A 14,187-nucleotide genomic window follows, 5' to 3' on the forward strand; every position below is an offset into this window, starting at 1 on the left:
TCAGCCTTTGAATGCAGGTGTTCCCCTGGCCTGTGTCCTGAGAGAGAGAGAGAGAGAGAGAGAGAGAGAGAGAGAGAGAGAGAGAGAGAGAGAGAGAGAGAGAAGAGAGTAAGCAAGCAGGATGAACCCCCTAGCAATGCAGGGGTTTATATACACAACAGAACCACAAGAGTGACATTTTGTGACATTTATTTGTGGGAGGCACACACTCAGAGGGATAGGATATATAAAGATGTGATCTCAAGTTTGAGACTACAGTGACATCAGTGAAGTTTGTCACAGTAGCGAGTGTACAGAGGGCCACCAGAGTATCTAATTCAAGGGAAAAGGGGGATGGACCAGCTGCTCAGAAACTGAGGGATAATATGGTGGGAATGAAGTTTGGCAGCACAGTTTGGGGAAACTTGAAGTCCTGTTTAAGGTGCTCCAGTTCGGGCACAGTGGAGCTTAGAAATGGAATCCAGCCTTGACCTCTGAAGTCAACACGTCTGCAGGGACACCTGTTTTAGCTTTTAGTTCTTTTTAATGCACACACTCATTTTTCTAAGTAGTTATTTCTTCTAAAAATGCTTTAGAAGTGAAATGATAATTATGTTTAAAGTCAAACATCTGCATTCAGATGGCCATCTTTGAATAAGTAGTTTCTGTGTTTGGTGAGCTATTGAAGGCAGATTTACAAATTCCTGGATTGAGAAGCAAGACAGAAGACATCTGCAATCCCCCCTTTTCCAGCACAGCTTCTCTGTGGACTCATTGTAGAGACAGAATGAACTACTCACTAAATGTATCATGACGTTATGCTCTCCTGTGAGCAGCTGTTTCAAGAAGTGATGAGGGAAATGTGCAAAAACTCAGGAAGGTGAGAGCAGAGAGGTGAGCCTGCTTTTAATGGCATCAGAATCACTTCTCCAGTGTCAGAGATGATGGAAAGTAATGGTAGTGCCAAATGCAATAGCTCCCTGAGGGGGCAACTCCAGCCTCCAAAACAGCAATTGAGAGATGCTGTGTCAACTTCTGTAGGATGTTGGGTGTGTTAGCATCCCTTAGCTGATAGCATGCACGTTGACTATCAGGAAAATGTTTTCAATAAACCAATACTTTCTTGAAGATGGCCATTATATCAGAAATTAATTTTAAAATTATTATTATCATTGTCTATTTTTTGTATTATTACTATTAATTTTGAGGCAAGGTTTCACTATGTATTTCTGGATAGCATGGCCTAGAACTCACTATATAGACCAGGCTGGCCTTGGATTTACAGACATCTGTAGCCTTTATTTATTTTGAAGTGAGTATGTGTATAGGGAAAGGGTTCTCTTGGAATTATTTATTTATTTATCTATATTTTTGCATTTTTGTGTTGAAGTAGCATTTTATCTGGCTAACCTGGGGCTTCTGTCTCAGCCTCCTGAGTGGGTGGGGTTTGTGTATGCACCATTACCCCGGCTCCTTTAGGAAATGTTGTTAGAGACTATAGTCTCTCCTTCTGAAAAATGTTTACATGCCGGAAATTTCTAGAACTCAAGTAGTACCCATTGTGGAAAACTATCCATTTTATATGTACAAATCTTGAATTAAATGAACTTTGAAATAACAGTCACTAAGCATAAAATGCATGATTAAGTTCACATCTACCTAGTGATAACTGTGTGCCTATAGATTGGAACATCACTGTCTGATATTCTGACTCTCTTGTCTAAGAAATGAGATGGAGCATTCACTACATGTTGGCGTTTCTCATGTGAACTCTTAGACGTAAATGGTAGTGAGGCATAGATTTGTGTTTGCAGTGGAATTTTATTGTTTTATTTTATTTGTTTTTTTCAAGACAGATTTCACTGTGTAGCCCTTGCTGTTCTGGAACTCACTCTGTAGAACAGATTGGCCTTAAACTCACAGAGATCCACCTGCCTCTGTCCCCCCTCTCCCCATTAAGTGCTGGAAGTAAATATGTGTGCTATTACTACCTGACAGAATTTTATTTCTAATAAGATTTTTAATGTCTCTGCATAGAAATTATTTTTTTCAGATAGAAGTTTTCATTGTACAGTATGAGATGTAGAACAACCCATGGGGCTAATCAAGGTGAAACAGTAATGATTGAGAGGGGAGGGTGCACTGGGAGGGGGGCAGAGGGAGGGCAGTGTGTTGTTACCTTTTACTCCTGTACTAGAATCCCTACGACAACAATTTAAGGGAGAAAGAGTTTCTCTCACTATTTTAGAGATTTTATTCGATGGTCACTATGTCCAGCTGCTTCTGGGCTTCTGTATGATACGTGAAAGAGTCACAGAGGACAGCTGTGGTCAAGCAAAGTAATTGTCGGGGTGGTGGCCAGGTGGTACAGACTTGACAGAGGGACTGGGGACCAGGCATCCTCTTCCTCAGCACACCCCTAGTGAGCTACTTCCCACAACTAGGCTTTACTGCTTCCAATACCTCCAGCAATGTTAGCAAATTATGAATTCATCAGTGGGTGAATCACTGATTAAGCCAGACCCCCTGGACCTAATATCTTACCCTGGGCTTCATCTTAAAATACTGCATTGGGGACTGAAGCTTCAATACATAAATTTTAGGGAAATTTTTAATATCCTTACATAACATCTAGAGCAAAACATAGACATGGCAGAGAGGAGGAGATACAGAAGGACACAAAGACAGATACAAAGAGAGAGCAGCAGAGATGGATAAATGCATAGTTACAGAGAGGTAGGTGGTGGGCAGCAGACAGGAGGAGGAAACACAGAGATACACAGACACATGGAGGATGCCATGGTCTGAATGCCTGCGTACCCAAAATGTCCTACCCAATTCAGTGATGTCATGAGAGGTTTGAAGAGTGTGTCAGATGTAGAATGCCTGTGTCCCTTCCAGATTTTGATGATACATCGAGTTTGCCATGTATGAGGGGGTTAGCTATTACCAGACACACTGAATCTGTGAACATTTTAGCTTTAGAAATGTTATATATATAATCTACTTGGAAGCACTTTATCTCGCTTGGATGGACTTTTGCAGGTAGGTGTTGAGGTAGCTGATGGGTACAGGAGACAGGCAGAGTGAAAGGTTGAGACTTTTTCCAAGCAAGTGAGCACCGTGGGATCTCTTGCTGCTGCTGAGTAGTTGGGCTACTGGTGATGTTGTTTACCAGAAAGATAGAAAATAAAAGGGGAGGTCCCACTGAGTGGGCTACTTTCTGGGCAAAACATAAATAATTCAGACCCTGTGCATGTGAACTGAAAGAAATTGGAACCTCTCCGCTCTCTAGGAATTTTGTTGTGTTTCTGAGACACTTTGGGGGACTTTTGAAAATATGTGTATCATGTCTCCCTAGGGGTGAATGGGGGAGGGAAGGAGGGAAGAGGGAGGGAGGGAAGGAGGGAGAGAAAGAGAGACACACATACACACACACACACACACACACACACACACACACACACAAAGAGAGAGAGAGAGAGAGAGAGAGAGAGAGAGAGAGAGAGATCACCTAAAACACTGCCCAGAAATTCGTCCCAGAGTCTTGAAAAGGTTCTGAATATGTGGTCTGCAAATGTTGTGCAAGGCAAGAAAAGGTCATTTAAAAAGACATTATACTAGTCTTTGAAGAAGGATCATCCAAGGCTAGCATTAACATTGAGAGAGATGAAGAATTTGTATGCGAAATCTTTTGATGTGCAAAGAATTACTCCCTGGCTTCCCAAGCAGGACACGACTGTAATTCATAGAGTGACTGTTCAAAGCTTTTAATGTCTTGTAACATGAATGTGCTTGGAATTTAAAGTCTTGCTTGGAAAAATGCTCATCTGGGTGTTAGGGCTGCTGATGTCCCTGATAAAAATATGCTTTGAGTAGCTACTAACTCTCTGGTATCTGATGAACTGATGAAAACTCTAGAGAATTTTCTGGAAAGCCTCCTTTTCAAGGGTCATCATTCTGTTAGGGTCTTGTGTACTTCACAGGAATGGCATTTTTAAACCAAACCTCTATATGAGTGGTTTTCCAGCTAGCAAAGTCGAACATTATCATAGATCATTGGTGCTTCTTTGATCTACAGGATAGCAGCTGCATTATAGGGCTTGTGGAGAAACATAGAATAAAAATAAAATGGAGATAAATATAATTTGGGTGATTTATTTTCTCCATATACAGAAGCTTAGTAGACAGAGATGAGATGGGCATTTTTAGGGAATGATACACGACTGTCTGTAAGCCAGGTGTGAAAGGAGTTGTAAGGTGGCGCTCAGGTTCATGGGTGGAGCAGAGTATTGACTAAGGCCTTTGGGATTAGTATCCTGTGTACTTTGATGATAATATTTCATTAAATATATTTTCTCAAGTGTCCTTGAAGGCCCAGGAACTATGTTGGGTTTAACACTATGAAATAATATTATTTTCTACTTCTAGACTCAATTCATTCCTTAAATCTCTTTTTCCCTGAAGAGAAGGAAATCATCAGGGGTAGATTAAGGATGCCAACCCTTTGGTAAGAGAAACATAGGCCTGGAAAATGGAAGCATGCATACACAGTGAACCCTCTGCTGGTGGGGTTAATACCTTTTGAGTGATTATTGCAAAGCTGGTTGGTGCTGGCTTCCAGGCTAGAAGTGACATCATGAATTTTCTGGTTCTTAGGCTTCTGGTACCTGCCAGTGGTAGACACTGGGATGTAGCTTCCTTATGGTATATCTTTTCATAACTCTTTCCACCTCTTGTTGGAAAGAAAAGTGTCTCTTGTTGATCCGATCTTCTTCAGGATCCCAAGTTTATAACAATACAACATCATTCTGCTAAACTGAAGTGATTAGCAGGCAGGGTTGCCATGGAAGCAGAAGTGATCCTGGAGGAGACAGTGCTCAGCCACATGGCAGTTAGGTAACAGTAAAGACCCAGGTTTTCCTTATTTCTTAGGTTTCTATTAGTGTATATTGATTATATACAACAATAGATTTCATCATGACATTTTGAACATGTATATAATGCATTTCGACCATAGGCATCCCTGTTTCTGTCTCTTGATCCCTCCCCCAATTCCCTCCTCAAATAGTATTTCTACTTCCTGTGTGTGAGTGTGCCAGTGTATGAGTGTGTGAGTGTATGAGTGCTTGAGTATGAGTGCATGCGGGACAACTTACCAGTGGCTACACTGAAGAAAACAGCTCTCTCACATTTTCTTCGGGTCCCAGGCTTTCTGTGTCTGCACAGCTGTGTTCAGCTTTTTATGTGACTGTGCTTGCCTGCTCCCATGGAGCAGTGCTTTCCTCCTATGCAGGAAGGAGGTGGCTGGTCAGAAGGGCCAGTGAGCTAGCTGGGAGCACTATGTTCTGGCTGTGTTCTTCTCTGGCCAGGCTGATGCCACAGGGATGTCTTTAGCTCCCCAAGGTCTGGGAGATAAGGCATCAATTCCACACATTGCTGCCACAAACGAAGATGGGGTGCTTTAAGAAAAATCAAGGGATGGATCCATCCTTTCGTATGGGACTAGAAATGTTCTGCATACATTATTTAATGACCACATTTAAAACAAAAGGATAAATCTTAGCACTTAGTTGGAACTGGAGATTATATACATTTAAAATGAATTTAAAGATTTGAAACATTACTTGTAAGAAACGCTTATCTTGTCTCTTAAACCTCACAGCCATAGTGGGTTGGTCCTCCTATTCTCAGTTTGTAAGTTGAAAAAAAAAAAAGAATTTTAGAGAACGTTTGTATAAGCATTTAAAGTTTTACAGAGAACAATGTAGATTGGGTCCCAGGCCCTTCCTATTAGAGAACTCCTAACATAATCTATGATAATGTATTTTTAAAACCACTGATGTTTAGCATAGTATTCTGCAATCGATTCTTATTAAAACAATAATTTCAACATACGACTTGAAGGTTGAGGTTATTAATAGTAGGAAAATATATCTAAGAATATAATTGACGAAGACTCTGTCCTCTTGAATGACATGTCTGCTTCTGTCTTGAAGCCAGAACAGCTGGGATTACCCTCAGAAGACCCTGGCAAGATTGGGCCCATTCACATGGTCTGAGACTCCATGGACTCCCTCCCTCTTGCTCCATCCCTACCTGCCTGTACTCTAGGATAGCAATAAATCCTGACCCACACATTTGTAGATGGCCAGGTCATGTTGTGGTTTCAGAAGGAGCTGGGGCTGCTTGACTCACCTGTCCCCGAGTGGAACCTCAAGAAGCTCATTGGTTCATGAAGTGACCTCAATCAGCTCAATGGTTCATAAAGCTGGACTTGAGTGGCATCATTTCCATCTCTATCCTGGCTGAGGAAAAGATTTGAAATTCCTCTGTCTTTATGTGCAATTAAAATGTGATTATTTTTAAATTTTGAAGAGAGAGGATGCATCTTAGTTGTCCCTCCTCCCCCCTCCCCCACATTCTTGGCTCTTCATTCATTGTCTTTCCTAAAGAGATGGCTATCTGTTGTCCAAGGTCCCTAGTATAGAACTCCATTTTGTGGGCAGTCTTGTTTCTTGGTTATCTAAAACTGTCTTTATTTCACTCCTGTTGCTGAAAGACTCAGACCAGAGGGGGCATTTAAAATTCTAGGCAGGCGGTTCTTCATACTAGGTAAATGAGTACATGAATCTGCTATTGTTTTCCCAGCAACCGAGGCACCAGTGATCCTTCTACCTCTGTGACCGCCCATTTAGAAAGTAGATCTGCTTTCTAGCTTTGCTTGACTTTATTTTTAGGTAGTTTTGTTGTGCTATATCCAGGTTAGGATTCTTTTAAATTTCTTTCATCAGTTTCACTTAACTTTTAAATCTGTGGACAATCTTTCAACAATTACAAAAAATTGTTTCTTAATGTTCTGAATATTGCCTTTGTCCCCTGATCACTTTTAATATTTTAAATATTTAAAAATGTGTCTTAGGCTGTCTCTCCACATCAGTCCCCTCCTTGACTTTTTCAGGTGTTTCATCTGTGTTCTGGATAAAGTCATGTTTACTCTCTTCCTTTATTCTTCTATCTATTCGGCTGCCCAATCTAATTTATGTTTAAAGTGTTTGGTTTTGTTTTTAATTTATGGAAACACAGTTGAATCTTGTTTCAAAATAATAACATTTTATATAGTTTTCCATTGTTTTTTTTGTATTCATTTGTGTGTGTGTGTGTGTGTGTGTGTGTGTGTGTGTGTGTGTGTGTGTGTGTGTAGAAATAAGAATAAAAATTCCTACTTGTTCTTTGAGCTTTTCATACCATAACGTTTGGTCTTCCTCTTTCCCCTTCCTCAGCTCCTCCCAGATTTCTCCCTACCTACCTACCTATCCAACTTCATGCTCTCTCTCTTTCTTAGGCAAACAAAATGAGAAAACATTATTAACCAGAATCTGGAGTCCAGTTCATGTTCCTTGACTGCTCCTGTCCTGGGGTCTTATTGATCTACCCAGGGTCGCTCCATGAAGGAAACTGATTTTCCCTCTCCCAGCAGCTATCGACTGCAAATGGTTTCTTTGTGGGTGAGTCTTCGCACTCCTTTCCCTCCTCCATGCAGGGCTTTCATCTGCCTTGAGCTTGGGAAGGTCTTGTAGGCTCACGTTTCTCACTTTGCTCAAATGCATGTTGTCTCTGTCTCTGAGTTTATGTGTGCATCTGCCCTGTTGTGTTTGGAAAATGGTGTTTCCTTTGACCATCCTCTCTGGCTCTTATAGTCTTTCCACCCCCTCTTCCATACAGGTCTCTGAGCCTTGAGGAGAGGGATGAGGAGAGGAGATGATACATCCCATTTAGGATTGAGAATTCCAAGGTTTCTTATTCTCTACACATTGTCCAGTGTGATTTTCTGTGTGCATTTCCATCTATAGCAAGGAGCAGCTTCTCTGATGAGGGTTGAGCAGTGTGGTCTATGGGCATAGTAATCTGTCATTAGGAGTTCATATAGCAGAATAATACAAGTATGTTTTCTCCTGGAGCCCATAAGCTATATAGCTTCAGGCTCTTGGCCTCATTGACGGTGTCAGGTGTGGGTTCTGTCTTGTGGAGTGGGCCTTAAATCCAATTTGTAAAAAGTGGTTGATTACTCCCATAACATTTATGCATCAGTGGGCACACCTTGCAGGCCTGTCAGACTTGTAACTCACAGGGTTGATAACAGGTGATTAATTTCCTTCTCTTTAGTACTTTTAAGTGCTGTGAACCTTGTCAGTAGAGGTGACGTTTCTGGCTGGATGCTAGCTAGCTTTCTCCATGTTCTATGACACAAACACGTGGTATTTTCGGCAGTGTGATTTTATAATCAACTTGTGGAAGGCAAGCAATAGTACTGGTAGTTGCTTGTAAGGTTTGGGGTGCACGTGGAACTCTATCAGACAACAATGGAAGAAGATGTAACCTGTTCCTGGTACTGAGGGCTTTATTTGGTACCACATGATGTTGAGTTTGGGTTTTGTTTCCCCTATTATATGATAATTTTATTTAAAATCCTCCTACATACATGTATATTTTAGTTAGTTTCTACAATAGTAAATTTCTATATGACCTTTTCAATAGGTCTTTATAGAAAGGAATGAAGGGTGATCAAATTTGTATTTTATTTCTTTAAATTACAGTTTTTAGTAATATATTTCTAATTATTAAAATGTCTAATATATATATTATTTTTATTGGGTTTTTTTTTGAGTGCTTTTGTTCACCTTAAAATTCTCAGTACTAACAACTGTGTGTGTGTATGTGTGTTGTGAAAAAGAGAGAGAGCATGCACAAATACATACGTACACACCACATGCATTCCTTATTACTAAACAGCTATTTTAAGTTGATGTTACAGTTTTTGATCACTTGAGTGTGTCACAGTCAATGACACGAATCCTTGCAATTTCCTACCCATGAGTCACAGTTTTTTTCTTTCTTCTGTCACAGAGTTTTCCTTTCTTCTGCTCTGCTGAGTCATAAGCTGCCTCTTCTGAATGCCACCATGGTGTGAGGAGGTGAGTGGATGTAGCTTATCTTCTCCCTGGTGAGGGCTAGGTTAGTAGTTAGGCAAAGGCTTCTCATACAACCTTCGCTCAGCTTTAAGTTTTTCTTTGTATTGGATAGTTTATGTATTTATATTTCAAATATTATCCCCTTTCCCTGTTCCTCCCTCCCCCACTCCCCCTTCCTTCTGTTTCTATAATAATGCTCCCCCTCTCACCTGCCCACCCTCACCTCAACACCCTGGCAATCCCCCACACTGGGGAAATGAGCCTTCATGAAGTGGGGCTTCTACCCCCCATTGATGCCAGACAATGCCATCTTCTGCTGCATATGTGGATGGAGCCATGGGTTCCCCATGTGTACTCTTCGGTCGGTAGTTTAGTCCCTGGGAGTTCTGGGGGGGGGGGGGTCTGATTGGTTGATATTGTTGTTCTTCCTATGCTCATTCATCTTTTAAGTTTTGTTTTTCCATGTTCCTTGATGGCACAAGCAGATCTGTTTCTACTAGATTAGCAGACAGATGCCTTGGAGCTAAAGCGACTCAGCAGTTTTCCATCCAAGTCATTTATTTAACGTTGATTTGATATATTGTCTAAATTGTTTTGTCTAATTTTGGATGCGTTAAAAGGAGAGGAGTACAGTGTCAGGAAATTGAACAGAAATATGTAGCACTGGGGGAGGGGGAACTGGGGTCAGCCACTAAAAAGTCCCAGATGCCAGGGAAGCAAGAGGTTTCCAGGACCCAGTGGGGATGACATTACCCAAAATACCCAATAAAGGGAAGATAGAACCTGTAGAGACCACCTCCATAAGACAGGCATGGCCCCAAGTTGAGGGTTGGGTCACCCACCATCTCAAAAAATTTAACCCAGAATTGTTGATGGATGGGTGGGGCAAAGGGGAGGGAGGATAGGATGAGGGGTTTGTAGAGGTGACACCAGGAAGGGGCACAACATTTGAAATGTAAATGAAATAGGCAATAGTCAATAAATAAATAAATAAATAAATAAATAAATAAATAAATAAATAAATAATATGTATTGTATTAACTTTTTCTGCCTTAGATATGTTCAAACAGCTTAGCCACTCATTTCTGATTAAGCAACCTCTAAAGGTAGAATTTTACTACAATGGTTACTTTATGATTATAATTTCAGAAAAATGCAAAGACTCTACAAAATGTTCTTTTTTTTACTTATAGTGTGTTTTATTAGTATTGTTTCTTTTTTCCTTCTTTCTTTCTCTTCCTCCCCTTCCCCTTTCCTTGCCCCTTTCTCTCTTCTTCTTTCTCTTCCTCCTCCTTCTTGTCTGTTTGACTTTGAGATTATTTCTTCTTACAACTCATAGTCTCTTCAATGGTGCTGTGAACTTCAGAGGCTAAAGAGGATAATGTGACTGGGTAAAAATGGCACCAGGGATGTTTGAGCCTTGACTCTCCTGTCCTAGATGTGGGGTCGCACCCGTAATGATCACTTCTCCCTATAAAATTGAACAAATTGCTTGTGATGGCTCTTCCTATTGTCAACTTGACTATATCTGGAATGGGCTACAATCCAGAAATGTAGGGCACACCTGTGATCCAGATCTTGACGTGGAAATCTTGAGGTGTAGTGGCTATGGAATGCTTAGACCCAGGCAAGGTAGTGCACACCTTTAATCCTAGAAGACTAAGGCAAGAAGATCTCTGAGTTCAAGGCCAGCCTGGGACAAAGCAAGGTCCAAATCCAGGCATTCCATACTTTTAATCTGGGACGAGTCATCTGCCGGAAGCCTGCACAAGGACTTTGGAAGATCGAGGGCTCTCTCTTCTTTGACTGCTTGTACCTACTTGACAGAATGTTTACTGGAGCTACTTCTTCAGGATTGCAGCTTACAGAAGACCAGCTGAAACAACCAGCCTCATGGGACCGAGCAACTACTAGATTTAGACTTCCCATTCACAGCTGCCCATTGTTGGGTTAGTTGGACTACAGACTGAAAATCATTTCAATAAATTCCCTTAATATATAGAGACGGTCCATACGTTCTGTGACTCTAGAGAACTCCGACTAATACACTGCCTAACTTATATGATTTGTTAAACATATTTTAAAACGAAAGTGGCCTGAGCTGCATTAATCCAATAAAAAATTATAGGAACATTCATAGAGATCTCAATAGGAAAGATAATTAGACTCATGTCTTAGGCATGAGTGTGATTTTATACTGTGCAGGTCTAAATCCCATCTCTCTGAGCTCAGGTGCTGAGGTCACTGTCAGCTGTAGTTTATCATGTTCTCTGAAATGCACAGAGATGATTTAGTTATTATGGGAATTGTGGGAATGTGTGCAGCAACTTCCATTTAATGAGTTTTGAAGATCATGATTTATTTTCTTCCCTATTTTAAGTGTCCTTTTTCCTTCTAAAAATTCTACTTGGGATTTTGATGATTATTACTCATCTAAATGTACCATTTTTTTTTTTCTAAATGGAAATTTATTTCTGCTTCGCCGTTATTTGGCTGATGCATCCCTGTAAACAATAGCAAACCAAAGTTTCTAACACCACTTTTTCAAGACAACTTGTTCTTTAAAATGTACTTGTTTGTTTGGTGAGTGTGTTTGTGTGTCTGTCTGTATATGCATGCCTGTGTTTCTGTGTGAGTATACATGCATGCACTGTGCATGCCTGCACATGTGCAAAGGCCAGAAGGGGACACTGCATGTCCTCTATCATTCCCGTCCCATTTCTTTGTTTGGGTCTGTCCCTGAACTGTAGCCTTTCTATTTTTCCCCAGCAAGTCCCAGTGCTCCTTCTTGGAGCCGGCATCACAGATGTGTACGGAGTGCCTGCTTTGTCACTGGATGCTGGAATCCGAACTCCCATCAGGTATTGCAAAGGAAATGCTTTCACCCTCTGAGCCATATCTCCAGACCCTTAGAGTAACTACTACTAACCTTTAATAAGAACATTAGTAGATAGCTTTACAAATGTCCTTCGTTTTCTATTCATGTATATGTCTACATATGTAATATGTAGATAAAATATATTATGTATACTTACATATCAATCAATAAACCAAGGCATCTCATGTGTTAGAGTGAGAAAAATAACACTAGTCTTTACTAATACTACATGTGTAGCTTTTTCTCTTTTTTAAAATTCTATTTTGATGTTTTTTTTTTTTTCTAGCTTGTAGTAGCATGCCACAATTCGTTTAACCACAGTGATTAGGTATAGAGTAAGGGACTAGAAGGGAGGGAAGAATCTCCCAAAGAAGGGGAGGCTGAATATATAGTTTTTGGAGTTGGGGGATGGGAGAGATTGGAATGGGGGTATAAAAAGTAGCAAGCAAGAGGAGAGGTGGGGTACAGTGGTAAATACAGGGAGGGACAACTAACACTGTGGACCATTTGAGGGGTCATATGGAAACCTACTATAATAGAAGCTTCTTAAAATATGTGCATACATGAGAGGCTAAATAGAGTTGCCAAGTAATAGGGAGACAAAGTCTCAACTAGACATCTTTCACTATCAAGTAAATTTTCTAGTGCTTAGGGTGGGTTATATCAAATTCACTTGAGTTGTTGGCAAAAGGGGTCCCATGGAAACCCTTAAACAGTTCAAATATTTCAAAGCCTGTTTGTTGTTGTCCATAAACTGATATTAAGGCCCTATTGCCAAAGACAACACTTACATATCTCATTGCACATGAGGAAGTTGAGCTGGCACCTATCAAGAGCTTTCACCCTACTGACCAGTGTTTGTGTGCTAGAAATTATTCTGCACACCACCAGAGGAGAGAGGCAAACATAACCCAGCCACCCACCCAGCTACAATGGTGGTCTGCCTGTGTGATCCACCAGTACACTAGCAGAACAAGCATTGTGTGAGCAACCAACCACTATCTGATCAGATTTAAGGCCCATTCCATGAGATGGAACCCATGCCTGTCATTGTTCAGGTGGCCAAGAACAGGTGGCCTGAGATTAGATGGGCTATTAGCCTAGAGGAAAATCAACTACTATTGTTTTGGTAAAGGAACATAACAATAACATGACTCCTCATGACATATTGCTATACTCATAGATCAGTGTCTGCTCAGCCATCTTCCTCTTACAGTAGAAAGGAACAAATATGAAGGTCTTCAATTGGATAATGTGCAGAGAGTGAGAGACCTTGGAGCATTCAGTCCTACATGGGATGACTTCATCAAACCCTTCCCCCAGGGTTCAGGGAACTCTGTAGAAGAGGAGGCAGAAAGACTGTAAGAGCCAAAAGGGATGAAGCTATCTCCAAATGACACTTGCTTGCAAAGGTAAATTTAGTTTTCTCTATTGGTTACTGGGTATTAAAATCACAACTAAGGTCAGGTCCCTTGCCCAGCAGTAGCAGTAGATGGCCAATGCAAAACAAACTCAGTGTCATTTTTTAGGAGTTTTTTTTTTCTCATATTGCTTTGTTTAGGCATTTTTACTTCACTGGTTTTTGTTTGTTCATTTGGGTATTTTTTTTTTTTTTGCTTGTATATTGATTTTGGTTTTTTAAGGGTTTTGTGTCTTATTTTGTGTTCCTTGTGGTACTCCTCACCCCCACTTATTCTGGTCCGATTTGTTTTTTTATTTGCCTGTTCATTTTCATAAATAAAACCAACAATAAAAGGTGTTGTGGAGTTGGGCGGGTGGGGAGGTGGGGAGGCTCTGGGGGGAGATGAGGGAGGGGAGATCAAGATCAGAATGTATTCTATGGAAAGATATTTTCAATAAACATATAATTACAAAGCAATTGTAAAAAGTTAAATTCATTATAAACTGATACACAAACACATAAATCATGCATATTTATGGATATTATGAGATGTTTAGTAATGTATGCATTGTCCCATGTATCTGTATCTTCAAATACCTGACATTCTTTATGTGAAGATTTTAAAAGTTCTGGGCTTGATCCGTTTTCATAGTGCAGCACATTGTTTTTACCTGGAGCCCTGCAGGCCTCCTTAGTCCCACGTGACTATAACGTAGCATCCACTGCCAAACATTTCCCCATCCCCTTCTCTCGCTACTCCCCTTGGCCTCTTCCGAACACCTTCCTTCTGGCACCTTCTATGAAGTCGTCCTCTCTACCTCTGTGTGTGCGTGATAGTGCACACCGCTTGCCCCTTGGTGCTTGTCCTATGTTACTGAACATAATGATCTAGCATCACTCGAGTTATTACGCAGAACAGAATTTCAGCCTTTTCTGGCTGACTAGCATTCCATTAC

The sequence above is a fragment of the Micromys minutus genome (genome assembly GCF_963924665.1).
Source record: "Micromys minutus genome assembly, chromosome: 3".
Lineage (NCBI taxonomy): Eukaryota > Metazoa > Chordata > Mammalia > Rodentia > Muridae > Micromys > Micromys minutus.